Source organism: Micromys minutus (genome assembly GCF_963924665.1).
Source record: "Micromys minutus genome assembly, chromosome: 16".
Classification (NCBI taxonomy): domain Eukaryota; kingdom Metazoa; phylum Chordata; class Mammalia; order Rodentia; family Muridae; genus Micromys; species Micromys minutus.
In genome coordinates this window covers 8,895,438-8,921,470 of record NC_137985.1, presented here as the reverse complement: position 1 = coordinate 8,921,470, position 26,033 = coordinate 8,895,438, and the positions used below count along the sequence as shown (strand labels likewise).

General features: G+C 36.9%; 1 pseudogene across 1 annotated transcript; it reads left to right on the top strand.

Annotated features, from left to right (window-relative positions):
• Positions 1–22,917: 22,917 nt before the first annotated feature.
• On the top strand, positions 22,918–24,248 carry LOC308430686 (eIF5-mimic protein 2-like; annotated as a pseudogene). The gene is made up of 2 exons: positions 22,918–23,402; positions 23,502–24,248. The product of its transcript is annotated as an eIF5-mimic protein 2-like (transcript).
• The last annotated feature ends 1,785 nt before the right edge of the window (positions 24,249–26,033 follow it).

The window sequence follows — 26,033 nt, the reverse complement described above, 5'->3', positions numbered from 1 at the left end:
GAATATTTTTATTATGTACTCAAATTTCTAAATGTTATATATTTTCCATGATTAATTTATTTTTCATATATATTTACCAGCCAATAATTGTGATGCCAGCTTTCTGCTCGTACTCAAGAATTAATTCTAGTGGTTCTGTTTAAATCTTAAATTTACTACACATATTGCTCAAGGCTCCAGTGTAATTTGAGGTCTATCATACAAAGTCACCATTTATAAATATGAGATTTGTCAGAACATAATCATCTTGAATTATAAAACATCCCCTTCGGTGCCATTTCCTCTCATCCTTCCATCTGCACCCTTCCTTCCATGACATGCATTTCTCTTTGATCTTGCTTCTTAAACCTATAAACTGATTAGCTGCTGTTACCTGTTCAGCAGCTCTGTATATCAAATGACATTTCATTAAGTCTGGAGCTCCTTATACTAACTACTGCTGAGGAGTACTCTTCCTCAGCACTGGGCCATGAACAGTACCACACTCCTTGCCTCTATACCTTCAACTTGATGACCAGCTGCAAATGATAACTCCACAGTTACTCTCTTGTCTTTCCTGATCCCCTAAACAACATCTGTGTCAAACTGTCCTTAACATTGAAAATGATGTGCTCTTCTAAGTCACCATTATTTCATTTACTTTGTTAGATAAACCTGTTGAGCTTCCTACAGTTATTTTTGAATCCTTCCATCTAAAGGGTAATTTTTGTCATTTACTTTGAATAATTATAGATACATAGACATTTGCTAAAGTCATTTAAAGAGATGTCATGGAATATCACTCATTCTTTCCCAGACACTGATATCTGATACAAGTACAATAAAATATCAAGGCCAGAAAACTGCAGTTGGAGTGTGTGTTTGTATCATTGTCACGGTGATATTTAAATAATTAATCTATTAAATTCAGTTTTCTCGAAGCTGTTAATTTATTTGAACAGAAACTTTGCTCACATTTACGTGTAAAGTTGTGTAATTATGTATACATAATGTTCATAAGGTCAAATACTACTGCCTTGTTCCAACAATAATCCTACTGTCTCTGTAACAAATGTTCTAAGCCTGCAAGTCTGGGTTATCAACCATTCCCAGAAGTGTCTCATCGATTTGTCTGGACTGTTAGCAATATGTGTTACTTTCCATTTGTGGCACCCACTCCTCACTGTACATGTTAAATACATTTTATTAGAACTAGGTATAGGTGTCAACAAACAAAGCTGTACTAAACACCAATTTACCCATAGCTTAGCAGTCTGTATCTCTAATAATAACATAATTATGTATATGTAATAGGAGTCTATGCCAAACCTCTACTGCTAATCATAAATCAAACGGCCTTATTTACTTAACTCAAGCAAAAATAGATCACAACTCAAAATTAGATGCCTAAAAATAAACATCAAGAGAAGATATGCAATCTCCCCTATGATGTTAACATCAAACATGACTATGGCTCTCTCCCTGCAGTGCTATGCCTTGTCCATTGCAACTTACACCACAAATTTTCATGCAGCTTGCCTAAAAATATTTTACCTACATATTCTGGGGTCCAATTAACTTTTAAATTACTATATTTGAGTTACATCTTCATTGACATCAGATCTCCATTGTTAAAAACACTTAACATGCATTTAATAGTTTACTATTTCTCATCATAAATGAAGAAAAATACAGAAAAAAAGGAGGTTAATTACTCAACCTCCTTCATTCTTCTTGCTTACTTTGGTGTTTCTCTACTAAGTTCTAAGTATCACTATATTTTCTTACTGTTATATTCTCAGCACAAAATAGGCTGCCTTAGGTAGAGTATGTTCTTAAAAGGTAACAGGAATGAAATAATTAAGGAATTTTTCCCTCACTTCTCAGAGCAAGAATGATAGTCAAATTTCAGAGTTAGAGATGAGCAACTAAAGGTCATATTTTGGGTGGTGGCTCAGTTTCTTACAGCTCCTTGGGGGTCTAGCCCCAGGGAAGGGGGAGGTGTGGTGGGCAGAACACCTTTTACAGGCAAGGGGAGGGGGAATGGGATGAGGAACTGTGGGAGGAGGACAATAACTGGATTGTAAATAAATATAAAAATTGTAAGAAAATAACCTTGAAAAGAAGCCATTTTTGGTCTCTACCAGAAAATGGTTAGATTGTAACAGGAGTCAGTGAGAAGGTTTCAGTCATCACTAAACATCTGAACAGACTAGATGCTGAAATCACAAATGTGCCAGTGCAGAAATAATAGAGGGAAACTCTGCTCACTTTCAGAAGTCATGGTGCTTTGGTTGTTTGACAGTCTGTCAGTGTAATTCCAGTGACTTTGTAGAGCACCATCTGGAAAAGGTCTCAGAAGTTTTCTGCAAGTATCTCACGCTTGAGTTTATTCTATAAACAATAAATAGTTTTTATATTGGAGAAACTTGAAGACATGATACTGTCTTGTCAAAAAGCTTTTGTGTACAGATTTCAAAGAAAAAAACAAAAGTGCCATATGCAAGAAAAAAAATGATTGAAAGGTTGGAATTTCTAAGAGACATCACTGTACAATCAACACTTTGATGGTATTGTCTTCCCTTTATTTCCCATTTTCACTTTATTAGGTCTATTTTATGCATAATTCTCCTCCATAACAAACTCATTCACTGGGATCATTTATGGAAGTAAATAGTCTCTTTTATATTCCTCCCAAAGAAATTTGAGAATTAATTCTTATGTATATTGTTCTGATCCAATACCCTTTTGAATAATGTTCTTTTGCTTACAGAGTGTCACACTCTGGTGAGCTTCAGTGATACAGTATCTACCCCAATAGTCAACATGAAGTAGAGTCAACCTCATCGGATTCCAATGAAGAAATGGTATTATAATATAATTTTATTATAAAAATGTTATTTCTTAATGGGAAAAAGTGAGGTTTTCTTAGCCAGAATTAAAATAAACGCAGAGTAAGCAGCTATGTCAAGCTGTTAATTATCTTCTATATTTCCATAGGATAAATTTGTATTTTACTTTCAGAGCCTTCATTCTGAGATAGCAGAAATCTGTACTTTTAATCCTGTAACCACTTTTGATGTACTAACCACTGTCTTCTATATAACTTTCTGGGGGACATGCTGCACCTTTCTGTGTCCTCAGTGGAATAAGGTGAACTTGGGTAACATCTTTTCTAGCTTTCTTTGACTTCTGGCACAGGACACTCCAGAAAGAAAAGAACTTCTGAGATAGAAAAATCCTGCGTTTTCATTGAGTTATTTTGAGCTGTGAAAAATCCGACATTTCACAAACTGATTTTATTTTTTTCTGTATCCCCAGAAATTTTGGCTGCTATCATTGAATTTAGAAGGTGTAGACATAGATTGTGAGAGTGTTGCAAGAAATGAGGTACACAGCATAAGTAGGGGTGCAAACTGTATATCTGGTGAAATCAGAATTGGTGTGGTGTTTCGATGATAGGGGTCTCTTACTTGAATACTTGGTCCCCAGATGCTGTTAGTGTTTAAGGACATCGAGATACTTTCAGGAGTAAAGCCTTGATAGGGGACATATATCACTGAGCAAAGGCTTAAGAGTTTATACTATAATCCCCGTCCAGCCTGTTTTCTCTACTTTATGTATGGGATTGAAAATGTGATCTTCCTGTGCCTGTCACCTTGTCTAACTTTTACCAAGGTTCTCCCACAAACTATGGCCACTCCTCCTGGAATCAAGGGCCAAAGTGAACTCTTTCTTCTATAAGTTGCTTTTGATTGTGGTGTATATCACAGCAACAAAAATTAGCTGATACAGTGGATAAGTATATAAAATCAAGATATGATAATTTCTTGTGCATGAACTTAGCAAAAAAACAAGGATGGATAGGAAAAGTTTCTCGTTTTGTCCAATACTACAAAAAGTTTCAAAAAGAAAATTGGGTGTCTTATACCAGAGATGGTCATTTAAAAATTCACACCTTGTAAGTAAAACTAGTATGCCCACTTTTGCTTAGCCCTGGTTAACTCAAAAAGAAAAAAGAATTGAGCATGCGTGCACACACACACACAATCAGAGTTACATTGGCAAAAAGCTGCTTTTGCCTCTGTGCCCAGTTCTTTAAAATGATGTAAACAGTATGTGATCTGCTCGAGTGTAGTAACCCCCACCTTATGATCTCACCTCTTTATGATGACAGTTTTGTGTGCTCATCACACTCTTTCTGTTTTTATACACACAATAAACACTGTGAACTTGAATGAACCTTCATAGTTTTGTATACAGCCTGTCTGATTATTCTAATAATGTTATTAATTTTTCTGATAAAATAAGTTAACTATGTACTTTATTTCAAATGAAAATAATTGAGAAATAAACAGCAATAGTTTCAAAAATCATAATCATTGACTGGATATATTTTTGAATGTTTGATCCAGCTTTCTAAAAGCAAAATGAAAATATATGGAAACATGAGAGACTACTGAAGACATAGTATTTATATTCTAAATATAATTCCAAATACTGTTGGTATGTAATTACATTATTTCAAAGTGACTACGGTGATTTAATGGGGTTTAGGTAAATTCAGCAGCTTCTCATTAGTCCAATACCAGGATAATTACATTGATATACCTATAAAGTAAGAAATTGAAACAGAAGAAAATATCTGTTTCTTGACAGAGATAAAAGTATCAAATAGAAGACTAGACATTTGGGAGGAAAGGTAGAAAATGAATTATTTCAAGTTTTCACTAAAAGCTGATTATCTACAATGATCAGCAATGCATAAACACAGGGAGCAGTTAATATTGTATGACAAATATATTTTCAATAAGGAAATAATAAAAACAACATGGGCATTCATACACATAGTCTTGAGTTTTTGGGGATTTTATTTACTGAAAAAAAACATGCGTATGTTGAGTCTAGTAATCTTGATAAGTGTGGAAAGAGTAAAATACTTCTATATATTATAGTAGCCAAAACTAAAGCCAAAATTAAATGAGTCATGAGTCATGTCATTTCTGGCCGTGTTCTCACAGATGCACTGCATAGCTTTACCATAGCCTTGGTTCTGAACACTCAGCATGGGCGCCATACTCTGCATAAACTGTCACCCCAAAGTACACCAATGAATACTGCCTAGACCGCTGTATTCTAAATAGTAATTTTCCCTCTGGTACAAAGTTATCTGCTTCCACACAGGAACACATTATTTTACTTATAAACATAAAACACAACTAGATTCCTATTGTCACTCCTTGGCATGAAAATACCAAATTAGTATAACTTACAAGTATACTTCTATGTTATACTGGTATGTTATATATTTCTCTTTTGAGTTGCTGACCTGAGTTTTGAAAAAAAAAAAAAAAAAAAAGTTAAATGAATTTTGGCTTGGCGTTGGTTAAGAATTAAGAATTTCTAAAATGACCCCAAGTATATTTTTGCCAATTCCCATCCCATCCCTCTCTCCTTTGCCTTTAAGAAGGTGCTCCCCCACCCAACCACCCACTCCCACCTCACTATTCTAGCATACTTACAAATTTTGACATCAAGCCTCCACAGAACTCTTGGCTTTCCCTCCCATTAATGCCAGATAAGGCAATCTTATGCTACTTAAGTAGCAGGAGCCATAGACCAACCCATGTAAACTCTTTGGTTGGTGGTTCAGTTCCTGGGAGCTCTGGGGGTTCCAATTAGTTGATATTGTTGCTCTTCCTATGAAATTAAAATCTGCTTCAGCTCCTTTGGTCCTTCGTCTAACTCTTCCACTGGAGTGCCAGGGCTCAGTCTCATGGTTGGCTATGAGTATCTGCACCTCTACTAGGGAGTTGCTGGCAGAGCCTCTCAGAGGATAGCTCTTGTCAGCAAGTACTTCATAGCATGGGCAATAGTGTTGGGGTTTGGTATCTGTTTGTTATCTGCAAATGGGACGGATACCAGGGTGGGCAGTCTCTGAACGGTCTTTTCAGTCTCTGCTCTATTTTTGTCCCGGCATTTCCTTTTGTCATAAGCATTCTAGGTTAAAAATTTTAAGATGGGTGGGTGTCCCCATCCCTCAGCTTGAGGTTGGGTTTATCTACTGGAAGTTTTCTCTACAGGTTTTATTTCTGCCTTGTTGGGTATTTCAGATAATATCATTCCATTTGGGTCCTGGGAACCTGGAGCATTTCTGGCATCTGGGACATTCTATTGTTTCCATTCCCTGTTCACGACCCCTACTGTTATATATCTATTCATTTTCCTGAATTTATGGACGTCTCTCATAACTCTTCCCATGCTTCATCCTGACTCTCTTTTCTCCTTAACTTTTCTCTCTCCCTCTCAGGCCATTTCCCTTTCTAAATTAGGATTGAAGCATTCACACATTGGTCTTGTTAAGCTTCATATGGTATGTGAGTTGTATCATGAGTATTCAGAGCTTTTGTGCTAATATCCATTTATCAATGACTATATATCATTTGTACCCTTTTGGGTCTGAGTTACCTCACTTGGAATGATATTGTCTAATTTCATCAAGTTGCCTGCAAATTTCAGGAAGTCATTGTTTTTATTAGTTGAGCAGTACTCCACTATGTAAATGTATCATATTTTCTGTATCTATTTTTCCTGTGAGGGATATCAGATTTGTTTTTAACCTTCTGGCTATTAAATTCAGGCTGATAAGAGCATAGTGCAACACTTGTCCTTGGTATAAAATAGAGCATCATTTTAGCATATTTCCAGTAGCTGCATAGGTGCATATTAGGTAGAACCATTTTCCATCTTCTGAGCAACCATGAGATTAACTTCCAGAGTAGTTCTACAAGTTTACACTCCTGCCAGTAATAGAGGAGTGTTTTTCTTTCTCCACATCCTCACCAGCGTCTAATGTGGCCAAAGATATTGATATTAGGCATTCTAATTGGTGTGAGAAAGAATCTCAGGATCATTTTGATTTGCCTGTCCCTGATAAATAAAGATGTTGAATACTTTTGTGGTGCTTCTCAATCATTTTGGATTCCTCAGTTGATAATTTTTTGTTTAGATCTCTAGCACATTTTTAATCTGATTATTTTGGCTCTTTGAAGTCTAACTTCTTGAGTTGTTTGTGTATTTTGGGTCTGAGCCCTCTATCAGATGTAGGGTTGATAAATATCTTTTCCCCATCTGTAGAGAGTTATGTTTTTCCTATTGACAGTGTCTTTTGCCTTAAAGAAGCTTTTCAGTTTTATAAAGTCCCATTTGTCAATTGTTGATCTTAGTGCCTGAGCCATTGGTGTTCTGTCCAGGAAAGGTTTTCCTATACAGAATGTGTCCTAGGCTATCTCCTAGTTTCTGTTTCTTTAGATTCAATGTATCTGGTTTTACCTGGAGGTTCTTGATTCACTGGGACTTGAGCTTTGTACAAGGAGATAATAATCGATCAGTTTGCGTCTTCTACAGGCTGACCTTCAGTTGAACCAGCACCATTTGTTGAAAATGCTCTCTTCCACTGCATATTTCTGGTTTCTTTGTCAAAGATCAGGTGGCCATAGGTATGTTGGTTTATTTCTGTATCTTCAATACTATTTTTTTAATCTACCAGCCTGTCTCTATACTGATACCATGTGTTTTTTATAACCACTTCTTTGTATGTAGTACAGCTTCAGATTAGGGATGGTGATTCTCCTGGTTGTTCTTTTAAATGTTGAGAATAGCTTTCACTATACTGTTTTTTGTTTCTGGTTTATTGAATATATTTAATTTACATTTCAAATATTGTCCCCTTTTCCAGGTTCCCCTCCATATGCCCTAACCCAACCCCCTCCTCCCTCCTTCTATGAGGGTGTTCAACCACCCACTGACCCTCCTGCTTCTCCACCCTGACATTCCCCTACACTACAGCATTAAGCCTTGGCAGGACTAAGGGTTTTTTCTCCTAATAAGAACATCCTCTGCTACATGGACAGCTAAAGCCATGGGTCCATCTCTTTGTACATTTTGGACACAGGTTACATCTCTGGGAGCTCTGGTTGGTTCATATTTTTGTACTTATAAGGTTGCAAGCCCCTTCAACTCCTTCAATTCTTCCTCTAACTCCTCCATTAAGGACCACATTCTCTGTTCTATAGTTGGCTGCAAGCATTCACCTCTGTAATTGTTATGTTTCAACAGAGCCTCTCAGGAGACAGCCATATCAGGCTCCTGTCAACATATACTTCTTGGCATCAGAAATATTGTTTGATTTTGTTGGCTGCATATGGGCTAAATCCCCAGGTAGGGCAGTCTCTAGATGGCCTTTCCTTCAGTTTCTGCTTCATGACTTGCCTCCCTATTTCCTCCTGAGAATATTTTTGTTTTACCTTCTAAGAAGGACTAAAGCATCCACACTTTGGTCATCCTTCTTCTTGAGCTTCATGTAGGCTGTCAATTGTACCTTGGTTATTCCTACCTTTTGGGCTAATATCCACTCATCAGTGAGTACATACAATGGATGCGTTTCTGTGCTGATATTTTCTAAATCAATCCATTTGCTTAAGAATTTCATGAACTCATTATTTTTAATAGCTGAGTAGTACTCCATTGTATAACGTGCCATTTTTTTTATTCATTCCTCTGTTGAAGGACATATGGGTTCCTTCCTGTTCCTGGCTATTATAAATAAGGCTGCTAAGAACATAGTGCAGCATGTGTCCTCATTATATGTTGGAACATCTTTTGGGTATATACCCAGGAGTGGTATAGCTGGGTCCTTGGGTAGTACTATATCCAATTTTCTAAAGAACTACCAGACTGATTTCCAGAGTGGTTGTACCAGTTTACAATTCCACCAAAAATGGAGGAGTGTTCCTCTTTGTCCACATTCTCACCAGCATCTGCTGTCACCTGAGTTTTTGATTGTAGTCATTCTGACTGGTGTGAGGTGGAATCTCAGGGTTGTTTTGATTAGCATTTCCCTGATGAGTAAAAATTATGAACATTTGTTTAGGCGCTTCTCAGCCATTCAATATTCCTCAGTAGATAATTCTTTGATTAGGTCTGTACCCCATTCTTAATTGGGTTATTTGATTTTCAGGAGTATAACTTTTTGGCTATGTTGGATATTAGCACTCTATCAGATACAGGATTGGTAAAGATCTTTTCCCTATGTGTTGGTTGCTATTTTTTCCTTTTCACAGTATCCTTGGCCTTCCAGAAACTTTGCAATTTCATGAGGTTCTGTTCATTGATTCTTGATCTTAGATCATAAGCCACTGGTGTTCTCTTTAGGAAATTTTCCCCAGTGCTGATGTGTTAAGGATCTTCCCCACTTTCTCTTCTGTTAGTTTCTGTGTATCTGGTTTTATGTGGTGACTCTTGATCCATTTGGTCTTGTGCTTTGTACATGGAGCTTTTTTTGGATCGATTTGCACTCTTCTACGTTATGACTGCCAGTTGAACCAATACCATTTGTTGAAGTAGCTTTCTTTTTTTTCCACTGAATGGTTTTAGCTCCTTTACTGAAGTTTTTTTATCAGATCTATTAAATCATGGTGATGATCTTTTTGATGTATTCGTGGGTTCAGTTGCCACCAATTTTTATTGAACATTTTTGCATTGATATTCATAAGGGAAATTGATCTGAAGTTTTCTTTCTTTTTGGGATATTTGGATGGTTTAGGTACCACCTTAAATGTTGCGTAATATAGTGAATTAGGTAGTGTTCCCTATACTCATATTTTATGGAATATTTTAGAAGTCTTGGTATTAAATATTTTGTTTAGTGTCTGATAGAATTCTGCACTAAAACCAGTTGGACCTTGAGTTTTAGTGGTTGGAACACTTTTTTCCCCAAAAAATATGCTGTTACTGAAAATTCTCTGTGTTTACATTTCAGATGCTATCTCTTTCCCACAATCTTATTCTCCTTCCCACTCTCATGGCCTCCATGAATGTGCTCTCTCACCCAAATACCCTCTCCAAACTCAGCATCTTGGCTTTCCCCTACACTGGGAAAACAAGCCTTTACTGGACCAAAGGCCTCTCTGCCCATTGATGTCAGAAAACGCTATCTTTGGCCGCATATGTACCTTGGGCTATTGGTCTGTCCACGAGAACTGATTGGTTGATAATTTTAGTATCTGGGCACTGTAGTAGGTTCAGTTAGTTGATAATTTTGTTTTTCTCATGGGGTTGCAGACTCTTTAAGCTCCTTCAGTCTTTTCTATAGCGTCTTCATTGGGATTATTCTGTTCAGCTTAATGGTTAGCTGTAAGCATCCTCCTCTGTATCATTATGGCTCTGGCAGAGTCTCTGAGAAGTCATCCATATCAGATTCCTGCCAGTAAGCACTTCTTGGAATCAGCAATAGTGCTTGAGTTCATTGGGCACATATTTTTAGGAGTTATGGGACTATTTAGATATTTTATTTGTTCCTGATTTAACTTTGGTACCTGGTAGCTGTGGAGACAATCATCAATTTCGTCTAGATTTTCTGCTTTTCTTGAGTATAGACTTTTGTAGCAGGATCATAAGATTTTTTTTTAACTTCATCAGCTTTTGTTGTTCTCTCTTTTTTCATTTCTGACTTTGTTAATTTGGATTCTTACCATCTAGTTAGGTTTATCTATCTTGTTGATTTTCTCAAATAATCAGCTCCTAGTTTTGTTGATTTATTGAATAGTTCTAATAACTAATCAGTAAATGTCAGCCCTGTGTTTGATTATTTCCTGCAATCTACTCCTCTGTGATGCATTTGCTCCTTTTTGTTCTAGAGCTTTCAGAAGTCTGCTAGTGTAGAATATTTCTAATTTTTTTGAGGCACTCAGAGCTATGACTTTTCCTCTTAGCACTGCATTCATTATTTCCCATAAGTTTGGGTATGATAGACCTTCATTTTCATTAAATTCTGGAAAGTCTTTAATTTCATTCTTTATTTCTTCCCTGGACAAGTCATCATTTAGCAGAATTGTTCAGCTTTCCTGAGTATATGGACTTTTTGCCTTTTTGTTGTTATTAAAGACAAGCCTTATTCTGAAGTGATCCGATAGAATGCACAGGCTTAATTCCAGCTGTTTGTATCTTTTGAGGCTTGTTATGGCCAATTATGTGGTCAAGTTTGGAGAAGGTACCATGAGGTATTGTTAAGAAGTTATAACCTTTTGTTTTCTAGTGGAATGTACTATAGATATCTATTAAATCCATTTGGTTCATAACTTCTGTTAGTTTAACTGTGTCTCTGTTATTTTTTATTTTCATGATCTTTTCATTACTGAGAGTGGGATGTTGAACCACTATTATTGTGTGAGGTTCAATGTATACTTTATTAACATTTTTTGAAATGTGGGTGCTCTTGCTTTTGGGGCATAAATGGTGAGAATTGAGAGTTCATCTTTGTGACTTTCCTGTTGGTTAATATGAAGTTGTTTTCTCCATCTCTTTTGATAATTCTTGGTGAAAAGTCTATTTCAATGACTATCTTGTTTCTTGGAACCCTCTGTTTGAATTTTTTTTTTATTCTTTTACTCTGATGTAGTTTCTGTGTCACTGAGATATGTTTCCTGTATGCAGAAATATGTGGGATACTGTTTATGTATCTAATCTTTTAGCCTTTGTCTTTTTACAGGGGAATTGAGTTCATTGGTGTTGAGAGATATTAAAAATCAATGACAGTAGCTTTCTGATATTTTTGTTCTTAGAGGTGAAATTATGTTTGTTTTGTTCCCTTCTTTTTGGTTGGTTGATTAATTTCTGGTTTTTCTTGATTGTAGTTTCCTTCCTTGTGTTAGAGTATTCCTTCTATTATTTTGTGTTTTAGTAGAAAGTTGCTGTTTAACTTTAGTTTCATCATGGAATATCTTGGATTTTCATCTCTGGCAATTGAGAGTATCCAGGGCACAGTAGACTGGGCTTGCATTTATGTTCTCTTATGGTGTGAATAACATCTGCCCAAGATCTTCTGGCCTTTAGAGTCTCTGTTGAGAAGTCTGATATAATTTTGATAGGTCAGACATTATATGTTACTTGGCCTTTTTCCCTTACCTCTTCTAATATTCATTCGTTGTTCTGTGCCTTTGGTGTTTTGATTATTATGTGACAGGAAGAATTTCTAATCTAGGACAATCTATTTGGAATTCTGTAGGTTTCTTGTATATTTATTTGTATCATTTTATTTAGGTTATGGAAGACTTCTTCTCTGATTTTTTGTTTACTGGTCATTAGAACCGGGAATATTTGCTGTTTTCTATACCTATTATTCTTAGGCGTGGTCTTTTCATTGTATCCTGAATTTCTTGGATGTTTTGGATAAGGAGCTTTTTGTACTTTGTAATTTCTTTGACTGTTGTGTGAGATTCTCTCTTGTACATCTTGTGTTCTGTTGGTGATCCTTGCGTTTGTTACTCTTGATCTCTTTCCTAAGTTTTACATCTTTAATGTTGTCTCACTTTGTGTATTCTTCTTTTATCCCCACTGTTTCCATTTTGAGATCCTGGGTGGTTATGTTCAGTATTTTCACCTGTGTTATTGTGCTTTCCTGTATTTCTTTTAAAAAATTATGTTTCTTCTTTAAGGGCTTCTATCTGTTTACAAGTGTTCTCTTGTATTTTTAAGGAAAGTTGTATATGTACTCCTCAAGGTCCTTTCTCATCTTTATTGGATGGTATTTTAGATCTGAATCATGCTTTTCCACTATGTTAGGGTCTTGCAGCATTGCTTTAGTGGGAGAACTAGGTTCTGATGTTGCCAAGTAAGCTGTTTTCTTTTGCTTGTCTTCTTGTGCTTGCTTTTTACCATCTTGTTATCTCTGGTGTGAATTGGCCTTGCTGTTCCCTGACAGAAACCTGTCCCTCCTGTGAGCCTGGTTATCATGGGTCTCTGTGGGACAAGGTGTCTCTGGATGTAAGAGGGGGTCTGGAATGCCTGATCTGTCAGCCTGGCTATGTCAGAACCCCTGTGGGTCAAGGTTTCTCTGGGGGTAGACAGAGTGTGGAGAGGTGCTGGAGCACAGTATCTGTTCCTGGGAAGGAAGATGTGTCTCTGAAAGAGCAGGAAGTCTTGTGTCCTCTTGGCTCCTAGGCTGTCCCAGTTAGGCCACATATTTGGACAGGGCAGAGGTCAACAGTGACCCTGGGTTGTTAGAGCTTCTGTGTCTCGAGCTGTCTCTGGGTTTGGGCAGTGTGAGGTGTGGAACACAGGATCTGCTCCCAGGTGCAGATGTAAATCCTATGGAAGGTAGGTCTACTGTAGTTCAGAAGGTCCTGCATCTGGGGCTCCCAGTATGTCCATGTATTGCAGCAGGGAGTGGGGGACTCACCTGTCAGCCTAGGTGTTTTATAACTCCTGGAGGTCAAGCCATTATTGGGTGTGGGCAGATATGAGGGTAGCAGTGCTGGAGTATAAAATCTGTTCCCAGGCACAGATGTAAACAAGAAGGAGGTTCTATATTTATGTACAGTGATAATCTAAGTCTTTAACAATATAAAGCAAAGTAGCAATCATCTCTAAAAAGCATAGAAAATATTCTGCTTTCCACCATAATATGTATTCAACCAATATTATATTTATTCTTTGAAAAAACAATTATATCATTCTCATTATCATACAACTTTTATTTCATTGCATCAATGTACAAAATTGTACGTACACTGAATTGCTTAGAGTAAAAAATTGTTTGTGGACCATTGTAAATAAATATTTTAATTGTATTTGTATTTTATGTACCCTGTATACCCAATGCCATGCAAAATTTCACTGGTGAAACAGGAATAAAAGAAGAAAAAAGGCCTAAAAAATCCCATATTTTTATTATTTATATGAACAAAATAAGTTACAATACTTTAGATGTTTGAAAAGAAACGAGAGCTGATATTTTTAACAAACATATCAGAAGAAAATGCATTTTTTTTTTCAAAATCAAGAATTTGAGTACATTTTTACTGTGTTTTTCATCTTGAATTTAATCACCTGATTTTATTTTTCAAGGTCAGTGGTTAATTTAGAAAAGCAAATACAAGTTTATAAGATTCTTATGCTTTCTACTCCGGATTATTTTGTACATAATGATATTAAAATGCTTTCCCTTTCATTCTGCAAGGAAGACATACCTTTTCAGAATAACTCATGTATTTAACGAGGTTGAAATTTACCATTCATCATCTGTAAATAACTCTTCCATTATGCTCTCTCTCCTCTCTTCTTCACCCACAAGCCCTCTTAAGTATTAGTCCGGGAACAAAACCCTGCTACATATTTTTCCAAAGGCTTTACTTCTTTGTCAATGAATTTACCAGATGGGACTTAGTTCACCTAATACAATTTCTCAAACAAACACAAGGTCTGTGGTTGGAATTTGCAGCATTTCATATCAAGAGTTGACAACTTGTCATCCCTTCATTATACTAACTCTTCTTTATTGAGTTGCATTTTTATCATAACCTTAGCCTTTATGAAAAGCCATTAACAAAAATAGCCTTCTGAAAATATATTCTGTGCTTTTTCTATAAATTTGCAGAGAGGCACTATTTGCTTGATAGTTCAAATAATCTCTACTTAGTTTCATAAGAAAAATGTTAAAAAGTGTGAGTTTATTTCTGCTGAAAAATATTATGTTTTATACTTTCAAAGAAATGGCATATTTATGCATATATCTAAGATTTTCCCTTAATATTATTCTGTGTAACTATATTCATCATTGTAGTGGTTTGAGTATGTAAGGCCCTGACAGACATATCTGTTTGAATTCATGACTATAGGGAGTGGTACTGTTTAAATGTGTGGCATTCTTTAGAGTTGGTATAGTCTTTTTGAAGGAAGCATGTCACTGTGAAAGCAGGCTTTGGGGTCTCCTACACTCAAGCTACACCTGGTGTGACCTATGGAATGCTTAGCTTGTTCTCGAGTACCATGTCTCCCAGCACGTTGCAATGATGGCTAATATGATGATGGTGGACTAAACATCTTACACTTTAAGCCAGCCTCAATTAAATGTTTGCCTTTGTAAGGGTAGCTTTAGCTGTTTGGCTCTCACTTTGGAGTCAAGAAGATAAGGAACTACTGGGGAAATTGATGTTTATTAGGTTTAACTAAGAAATTGGTACAGATTAAAAAGAGACAAGCACCACTGATGTAAAATCAGGGAATTGTTTTTTGATAGTACAAGGAAGCTGTGTTCCAGAGATAACCAAGGTTGTACATATTTTAAATTGTTATAGACTATGAGGACTTTTAAAGTTGGACTAAATGTACTGTTCATTATGCTATGTTTAGGTACAGACCTCATAGACTCATGTTTGAAGAGGCCTATGGAGGCCAGAGTATTGAATGTGGTGCTTTGAATATGCTTGGCCTAAGAAGTGAAATCATTTGGAGATGTGGCCTTGATGGAGAAGGGGTGGCCATGTGAAGAAAGTATGTCATTGTGGGCATGGGATTTAAGACCCTCTTCCTAACTAGGAAAACAGTCTTCTATTAGCCTTCAGATGAAGATGTAAAACTCTCAGTTCTGAGTCCACCATGCCTACCTAGAGGCTGCCATGTTCCTGCGTGATGATAATTGATGGGAATTCTGAAACTGCAAGCAGCTGTAATTAAATGTTGTCTTCATAGGAGTTGCCTTAGTTATGGTGTCTGTACAAAGCAATAAGACAGTAACTAAGACAGGATTGAACAAGAGAAATGATATATGGGAAAGACAGAAGGAGACCATCCTGGAAGATATGACTCAATTAGAAGGGGATATCACTAGAATGAGATAGAAGCCTAGGATAACTAAAACTCACAGTTATCTATTAAGGTGACCCAACTAATACTCCTAGCTATGGAGGAAGTGGAATGTGAACCAGTCATCTCCTGTAGCCAGGTAAGACTTCCAGTGGAGGAACTGAGACACCAAACCAGCCATAAAAATCCATAGACTCACAATTCTTCTGCCCTTCAAGATGTACAGGTGAGAAGATAGAGCAAAATTTGGGGGAATTGCAAAAACCAATGACTGCTCCAGCTAAAGACCCATACCATATGAAGCCACCAACCCTGGACAGTATTATTTATATTCTGCCATATTTGCAGACAGGACTGTAGCACTGCTGTCATCTGAGAGGCTTCATGTTGCAACTAATGGGGAGAAATGCAAAGACCCAAAGCCAACATTTAGCTCAGCTAAGAGAAGGCTCTATAAATTGAAGAAAGATCAAAGGAGCCAGAGGGTTTAAAGACACAACAAAAAACCTACAGTGTCAACTAACTTTAGCCATAGGTACTCATAGCGACTGAACCACCAAACAGAGAGCTTGCCTGGGATGGACCTAGGCCCTTAGCACATATTTAACCATTGTGTAGCTGGGTCTTCAAGAGGTACTCCTAAAGTGGAGCCTTATAGAGGTAAATACTAAACAATGATGAATGGTTCCATACAGCATCTCCTGCTACTCGCTGTCCCCAGTGGTCTATCTGCCTCCATGGCTAGCCACACATCAGCACCAGCTAACCTCTGGCCCCAGCAGCAGACGTTCTCCCATGGTGTTCTACTATGCAGACTCTTTGCACGTTTATATTCCCAGAAACCCAGTAAAATCAAAACTCTAGAAGCTTGTGTCATATCTACATCAGAAAATTTTTACTCCACAAAATGTCCACACAATAAACTTATAACCAGTTGATTTTGTTAGAAACTGCCCACCTAGACAAGAACGATTGTCACATAATAACCCATCCCTTATATTGTATTCATAGCTACTTGTGTCTATTTAAAGCCACACAGGAGTGGTCATCCTCTTCCTCCTGCATCTTGTCTTCTCTATCTTTTACTTCTTCAGTCTCTCAAACACACTGTGCCCACCTTACTTTTGTACTGTTCAATTACAGGACTTGCCTTATCTTGTGCCTGACCTCACTGCATATGAACATCAGCTACAGAGCAGGGCCTGTATCCCTTTCCCCTAACTGGAATGCTTTGCCTAGTTTCAGTAGAAGACCTAGTCTGACTGCAACTTGATATGCCAAAGCTGCTTAATATTAATGAGAAGGCTTACCTTTTCTGAGCAGAAACTCTGCATAGGGGACCAGGAAGCTAGGTAATATTTGAGATGTAAATAAATAAAAATTATTACATAAAAAGAAGGAAGTATTTCAAAAGAAACAAAGAAGCAAAAGAAATATCTACTAAGATTTGCATAAACTCTCTTGGTCCTCTCCTCCTTTTAGTCAAGCCCTTCTTAAGTCTTTCCTCAAACCAGCTCCAAAGGCTTCACTGTAATGTGGTTTAGTCACAAAAACAATGCATTTCACCAGCACCAATTTTCTATACTAATCATACTCTCAGTTGTGTGAAAATGTACTTGATATGAAGTATTGAGAGAAGAGTTATTTCAGATCAGTTTCAGAGGCATTATCCTTTTGTTCTGGGTGTGTGGTAAGGAGGAAGATCACAAAGACAGAGATGTGTAGAAAGGTTTTCCACCCTGCATCATATAGGAAAATGTGCAAAGAATACACTGAAGATCATGTACTCCTTTTAAGGAGGCTGCCCTCCTAAATGCTTCTAGATGCTTCCCAAATAATAGTATTATCTGAAAGCCAAGATATTAGTCTTAATATAGAAGAAGGTGAATAGATACGTTGACAGCTAGATAAATGGTTGACAGATATTGTACTGGCTGATTTTGTGTGTCAACTTGGCACAAGCTGGATTTATCACAGACAAGAAATCACCATTTGAGGAAATGCCTCCATGAAATCCAGCTATAAGGCATTTTTTGAATTAGTAACAAAGAGTATTAGAGTGAGAGGACCAATTGTGGGTGGTGCCATCCCTGGATTGGTAGTCTTGGTCTCTATAAAAAAGCAAGCTGAGCAAGTCAGGGCAAGCAAGCCATTAAGTAACATCTTTCCATGGCCTCTGTATCTGCTCCTGCTTCCTGACCGGCTTGAGATCCAGTACTGACTTCCTTTGAGGATGACCAGAAATGTGGACATGTAAGCTGAATAAATGCTTTCCTCTCCAACTTGAATCTTGGTCTGATGCTTTGTGCAGGAATACAAACCCTGACTAAGACAGATACATAGACAAAAGTTGGGCAATTTCAGAGATTTGGTTCTAGAAAATATAGAATTAGAATGTGTTTTCAAAAGACCATATCATTCCAAGTTAGCTCTGTCTATCAGCCTTGTGCTTGTAGAATAGATGTAAATTCTCAGCTCTTGATCCAAACACATATTTTTCTGCCTGCATCTGTGATGATCATAGACTCTACTTATCGAGAGTCAGGAGTCTCAAATTAAAGGTTTTTTTTTTCACAGTTTTCCCTGCCACATAGATTATACATCAGAGTTCCAACACCCAAGACCTAAGGATTTGTCATATTTATGATTATTTTACTTGAATGATATCTCAGTCAATGGGGAGTATAAGATGTAAGGTAGAACAGAGTCACTGTGCAAACATGGAGAGATAGATGCCTTATCACTTACCACGGAATAGCATGAAATAGCAATGCTTAAATAAATTATTAAGGTCATTTCAAATACAATGCAGATAAATATCACAAATAGATGTCATAGAAAAATCCATTGTATCTGAAGAAGACAATGAACAAGTATGAGTTAAAGGAAAGAGGTCCCAATCATCCTCTGCAGAACACACATTCATTTCAATTGATTTACATGTCAATAAATCTCAGGTGAATACATAAAGAATCTGTTATTTTATAACAGTCCATTAGACAGGAAGTCAATAATTAAATGTTACTGATAAATTGCAACTGAAATCCATGATGGGAACTATTCTGTGTAAACTAAATAAACAAAGATATATAATTCTGATACAATATATATATATATACAGAATCAAATGTAATTCTTTATGTGATAATAAAATATTTCTCTTAAAAATAATAATTAATCGAAATTATTTGTTTTTACCAATTCTATTTAATGCTATACACAAATTTTTGGTTTAAAAAGTGAGACAAAATCATTGTTTGGACCTTCCCTAAATCTCTGATTTTTATCCCTGCATATCTGGTAGGTGGAAAATTATTTCAGTTTAAGGTTTTGCTTTAAACCCATTTCATGGATACAAACCATCCCCTGACACTATTCATGGTTTTCTGTTATGTTTTCAGACAATATCTTTGCATAAAGACCATCTGAGAAACTCCACCCAACAGCAGGGGAAATAAATGCAGATACTCACAGCCAAACATTAGATAGAACACAGAAGTATTATGGAAGAGTCTAGAGGATGTGTGTATACATATGAGCTTCAAACTTAGGAAACCTCCTGTTAATCACTATTGTTCATGGATATATATATATATTGATTGCTAGGTTTCAGTTGGGTTATCCAGACAGACATCCTATTTTTAACCTTAATATAATCTATGGTTCTAAAAAACTTAACTAAGTAATTTAATTCTATATTTGAATACAATTTAACACAATTAAAACCCCACAATAAAAAAGCTGAGACCAACAAATAACACTCATCTAGTCCATTTTCAGTGGCCCACAGCTTCTCTCAGCACAATGAAATTCTTTGCTAATGCCAAGCTTGGCTCTTGCCCTCAGGATTCCCAGAATTCACCAGCTACCAGCTATGATCCTTCTATTCTGCCAAGAGCGACAGACCCCATAATAGCAATCCCAAAGGGGAGGAACATAGATAAAAGTAAGGACAACAGACTAGAAAACAAGTCTAACCTCTTCAAAACATTCAAAACTTCACGGAAGGCATTAATTATTAATAAGCACTTCAATGAATTTTTCAGAGGAAAGAAGACACCAAGAAACGAATGAAATAAGAAAAATCTGGTTATCAAAATAGAATTAAAACTATGAATGCTAGAAAACATTCAAAATAAAATGAAGGTAGAGATTTAAAACTGAAGGTAAATAGAAATGAGATCCGTGAAAAGCTTCGGGGATAGAATGAATGAATCACAGAGAAGAGAGGACTGAGGAAAAGTAACACAAGTTACTCAGGGAATGGAGTCCTCTTCAGTGGTCAGTGCAGTGAAGCCCACTGAAGCGCAGAGAACAGGGTGTTTAATATGTCACTTCACCTTTGAGAACTGCAGGTGTGAGACACCCAGTTCACACAGCTGCGGAGTGAACACAGCTCAGTCAGGAAGGGGACATTTATAAGAATGCTCTACTATCTATTTCTTTTCTCCTGATATTTTACCCTTTACAATATAATTTATTATTTCACACACAAAACTGTTTGTTGTGGTGTAGGTATAAAATATATAGTCTGTCAGTTAAGCTTACTTAAAAAATTAGATGGGCATCATGCATAATTACCTAGAACGGACAATTTTCAAAGAGACACATGACTAGGGCAAAGCTCAGCTTGTAAAGCATTTACTCATTATAAGGGAGCAATAGTTTCAATTCCCAGACACTCTGAAACTAAAGCTCATCTCAGACTCAGTAGTTGCAAAGTGAAGGATCAGAAGTTCAAGATCATCAAAACATAAATATGAGAATGTGGAGGGGAATCAATGGTTGGATTTTATTAATTCTATTTTTTTACTTTTAAACAATGAATAGTTTTTTGTGCACCAATGACTGAGTAAATCTTTGTTATATCAGTTCATCTATTATCTTTTACAGGCATGAGTTATTTTACTTTAAAATTATTTCTGAGGTTTATATTGATACATAAAGTAATAAATCACTAGATATTGTGAGATATGTACAAAATAATGTCTACTGATTTCTTTCTTGAAAATAGGTTTGCTATCTTCAGCTTTATCCCATATGCCCCAAAAGACAGATAGACATGCCATACCTATCAATTGCCATGAGAAAAAATGAGACAAAAAATATATTGTAAATATTAGTAGTGTTTAAAATCCAAATATAAAGCAAGAGTGAGGTTGTTACTCTCTTCCTTGCATATAAATCAACTTTACAAATGTGCTAGTATAACATTTTTTGGAAGATAAGTCCACAATCTAACTTTAAGTGCTTTTTATCCTAAAATAAATAAGGTCACATTTTTGTGACTACACAGTTCCCTTGACAATAATACACTTTCAAAAGGTTAAGCAGTAACTGCAGTATGAAATATATGTAGTGTTTATGGATGTTCACTAAGTGATTCTTGGCACTAATACTAGCCTCATAACTAGATACACGATAGTTTTTTAAGTATTCTCTCTAAGTGACTATCTATTGAGAAGCAGGCTAATCAGCAGTAGGCTATCAATATTAACAATATTTGGATTTTTTGTGCATTTCATGTTAGCCAATATGGTGTGAATCCAGAAAAACTTTAAAATACCAGCCAAGTAGATCCATATCTTAAAGAATACTTGAAAACTCAACTAAGTAAATAAATTTTGTTTAGTGACAGATGACTTAAATGCTAGCACTTGGGAGGTTGAGGCAGGAGGACTTTTAATTCCCAATGTTTCTGGGCTACAGATGAAGACATGTCTTTATAAAACAGTAACAACAACATAAATAAAATAAAGTCAGAAAACTCTAAAAAGTGTATTACAAGCCTGCTTTCTTGGTAGTTGTCAAAACAGTTAAGTATCTCAGGCACACACCCTATATACCTCTATAAAAATGAGTATATATTTTCTATACATAGGAAAACCAGGCCTGTTAGGAGTATTTCATTAGATGGGTTCTGTTCAAAATTTTGTTTTCAGATGCAGCCCCAATATGTGAGCATTTGTAGGCCTCCTCTACTCCTACCCAAAATGCATCCCTCCTCCTCTTAGCATTTGTTAAGAATAAGAATGGTTTTTAGTGGAAAGGATACACGAATGTCTTGAGTAAATACTCTGTTGATTTATGAATAGCATAAGCAGCTTCATTTAACATGTTTTGTTGTGTACATATATTCATCAGGCTTATTGTGGACACACAAGGACGTCATGGGATTTACAGGTGCTGGGTTCAAAATGAGTATCACAAAAGTTCCATAAGTTTGTAAGTGAGAGAGATTGGGGAATTTTCTTTATCATGCTGTGTGCCAAGTATGCAATGAATGTCTGTAAACATATTTTTAATGTTCGGCAAGTGCTTTAAAAACATCATCATTGTAACATGTTTTAATTTGTCTAAACTGCAAAGCATAGCGTATCCAGTTAGAGATGAAAAACCATGGCCACCCCTTGCAATACGAAATAAATTGAAATGAAAATGAATAATATAGCCAGCAGATGTAGAGACAGTGCTTGAATAATGACACACTTCTGAGAAGACTTTCTTAGAGGGTTATTTATTTTATATGTTAGTGCAATGCCATTCTCTTTATAAACACCAGAAGAGAGCATCGGATCTCATTAGAGATGGTTGTGAGCCACTACGTGGTGGCTGGGAGTTGAACTGGGGGCCTCTGGAAGAGCACCCAGTGATCTTTAACTACTGAGCCATCCCTCTAGCCTCGAAAAAAATGTCAACTTTACATTCCTTATTAGGTTTTCTGACAAGTGCCTGTAGCTATGGGTGAGAAAGGAATAATTCTTCATTGTGTAATCAGTTCAGTAACTGAATAAACATCTGAACAGTTATGATAAATGGCCTATGAAATACAGATCTCCTGTTTATCAACAGGATAGCAAGAGCCCATATATAATGGTTGGGTTGAAATAGTCAGGTTCCTTTCAGCCATGTTTAAGAGCAGAGAGAGCATCTCGCACACAGGAAGCCACTGGGTACTCAGGTCCAGGGCTCATAAGCAGGCCCAATGAAACCAAATGCAGGAGCACATCTGTAAAATTGCCAGCGCTGAAGCCTTCGTGCCACTCTCACCACTACAACGAAGCATCGTTTTGCTCTCCTCTTGCTTACTATAACTTTGAATAAAGACCCAGATGGAAGAATTGAGTGTTTTCCAAGATGAACGACGCTCTCACATTATTGAAACATGTGCTTACTAAAAAGGACTATCCTTCCTTTCCTCCTTCTAGCGTTAGTTCCGTCACAGAGGAGACAGCACCACAGTTGCCGTCAGCTCGGGGATTTCTGGATCTTCTCTCTTCGCCTTAAATTCGGGTGTCCTTTATGGATAACCAAAAGCAGCAAAAACCAGTGCTATTAGGCCAGCGTTTTAAAACCTGGAAAAGAGAGGCTTGACCCTCTTCAGTTCCAAGACTGTACTATTCAGGTTTAACTGAAACTGGTACTGATTTGGAAGCAGATTACTTGATGCTTCTGGAGCAAAATCTGACTACCGCGGCTATGCAGAACACCTTTCGACATTCTGGTGGCAGGGGGCATGATGGCCTCAGGTGGCACACTGTCAGATGACATGCGCACAGATGTCTGTGTTTGCTGCACAAGAAGACCTAGAGTCCACGCGAGCATTCTTCCCGGTTTTTTACAAACTAATCAGGCGCTACAAATACCTGGAGGAAGATTTTGAAGATGAAGTTTAAAAGTTATTGCTCTTCTGGAAGGGATCTTCAGAGTTAGAGAGGAACAAGCTCGCCGTGTTGACTGGGGCCCTTCTGGCTAAAGGAACCCTTAATGCATCCATTCTTTTTTTAAATTTGATTAGAATCATGGGATTTTACATGACTATGTTGCATAGATGAAATTCTACAAAATACGCATTGAAAAGAGTGAATAATTTCTCTTAGTTATGTCTTTATAATGAGAATCTGGTTAAAGAAGGGGTCTCTGCAGTTTTTGCTGTAAAGCTCCTTAAAACATTGATAAATGAAAAAGACACCAACGCAGATGCTGCCAGTCCTCGGAAAGTCAGCGTGGACAGCAGACAGACGAGCTGTTCCCTACTGATAAACAAAGCGTTGAGCACTGCTCTGAGTATTTCACTGAGGCAGGTTTGAAAGAGCTTTAGGGACACGTCCGCAACCAGCAGACCACTGGGGCTCGGAAGGACCTCCAGAAGATGCTTCAGGAGCAGATGTCCCCCGGCGACCCATTCAAGGACATGATTTTATATGTCAAGGAGGAGATGAAAAAAGAAATAACACCCCAGAACCAGTGGTTATGGGGATAGTCTGGTCAAGTGCGATGAGCGCTGTGGAGTGGAACTAAAAAGAGGAGCTTGCAGCAGAGCATGCCACCAAGCACTTGAAGCAATACAGCCCTCTACCTGCTCCCTTCAAGGTCAGTCGGAGCTGACTCTGTTACTGAAGACCCAGCAGTATTGCTATGACAACATTCACCTCATGGAAGCCTTCCAGAAAATACTGGTGCTTTTTTATAAAGCGGAGCCCTGAGTGAGGGGCCCATTCTGAAGTGGTATAAAGACACACATGGTGCAAAGGGAAAAGTGTCTTCCTAGAGCAAATAAAGAAGTTTGTACAATGGTTCAAAATGCTGAATAGGAATCTGAGTCAGAAGCTGAAGAGGGTGACTGAATTTTGAAATGGCAGCCTCAGTAAAGCAAACAGGAGTTGTACATAAAACATCATGTCTCACATGTCTTACATGTTTTTATATCTTCCTACCTACATAATTCAAGCATGATATAAGGGCTTTTATGACAGTTTTTATTTTAATTGTTACGGTTACTGGAAATGTTTGGGTTTGGTTTAGCCCAATGATGTTGCATTGGTTTTCAGGTACTTTCTACCTCCTGTATTTTCTGCTCTAATAGTGTGATGTACGGCCTTCCGCAATAAACACTTCCCCTTATTCCCTGGGTTTTCTATATGAACAGTTTTCAAGATATGATTTGGTTAAAAATAATGTGTTACAAAAGATTCTGTTTGCAAATTAAACTGTAAAAGTAGCCAAAGTCTGAAAAGAGAATGATGTTTGTGTGATAACAATGTGTCCAGAGTCCTGATCCTCAGTGAAAATCCTATAGATGACTGAATCTATAACATGAATCCTGGCATTGGTTTTATGTGAGCATTTCCTTATATTTTTAAGCTCAGATGTTGTTTGAGAAGTGTTTCATCCTTAGTAAAGCCTTGGAGAGCAAACTTAAGTTTGAGAACTACATGTGGCAGAGGTAGGAAGAAGGAAGCTGAGCCTTTCCAGGAGTGTCTCAGTTCATTTCCATCTTTCCAGGCAGAAAAAGAAGATACTCCTCATACAAACGTTCTAACCCAGGACACAGCTTAGACTCCTAGGAAAGTTCCCATAAGGAGTGAGTCAAGGAAATTTCTTGTCACTAACCCATGAGATTGTTGGGAGTGCTGTGGGCAAGTCTGTTCTAATAGGCTCTGGGCATAACCCCATTTCCTTTTGTGAAGGTGAAGGACAGTCATTAACAGTCCCTCATTCAGTTGTCTGGGCCTAGCCTCATTCTACCTATATACAAGCATTTACTAACTCACCCTGGTTGCCTTTTTTTTTAAAAGTTGTTATGAGCCAAATACTTCAATTGATTAATCCCTTTATTTTACTGGCTGACTTCATTGCTTTACTTTTTGCTAGTTGGTGGGGGAAAATGTACTCACCTTTTTGGGAAAGTCTAAAAGTAAACATTTTGAAACTTTTTTTAAATTAAATAACTTTATTTTAAAAATAGAGATAAATGTACAGATTTTAAAAGCATTTTTGAATAAAACTATATGAATATATTTTTCCCAGTACTTAAAATTTTCTTAAAGTTTTGAGGGTATGTAATGAAAACTTACTAGTTAGAATGAGCCTAAAGTACATATAAAACAAAACATATAGCATGGAAATAGTTGAAGTTTTCTTGTTATGTAAAGATTAAGCATAATGATTTTTAAATACCAAGGATTGATACAAGGCTACATTCTTAGCTCTTGAATTATTAATGATTTAATGTCTAGGTGTGCCACACTCTGAGAGGGTGCTATACAATTTTTTTTTCTAAAATGGACCGAAGCTTCCATATTCTGGCCTTCTGTCTTTGTTGAGCTTCATATGATCTGAGAGGTGTTTATTGGGTATTCAGAGCTTTGTGGGACTAATAACCGATTATTACTGACTGTATATCATGTCTGTTCTTTTGTGACTGGATTACCTCACTCCGGATAATTTTCTATAGTTCCATCCATTTGCCTAGGAATTTTGTAAAGTCATTGTTTCTAATAGCTGAGTAGTATTCCATTGTGTAAATGTGCCACAATTTCTGTATCCCTTTCATTACTGAAGAACATCTGGGTTGTTTCCAGCTTCTGGCTATTATAAATAAGGCTGCTATGAACATGTTGAAGCATGTG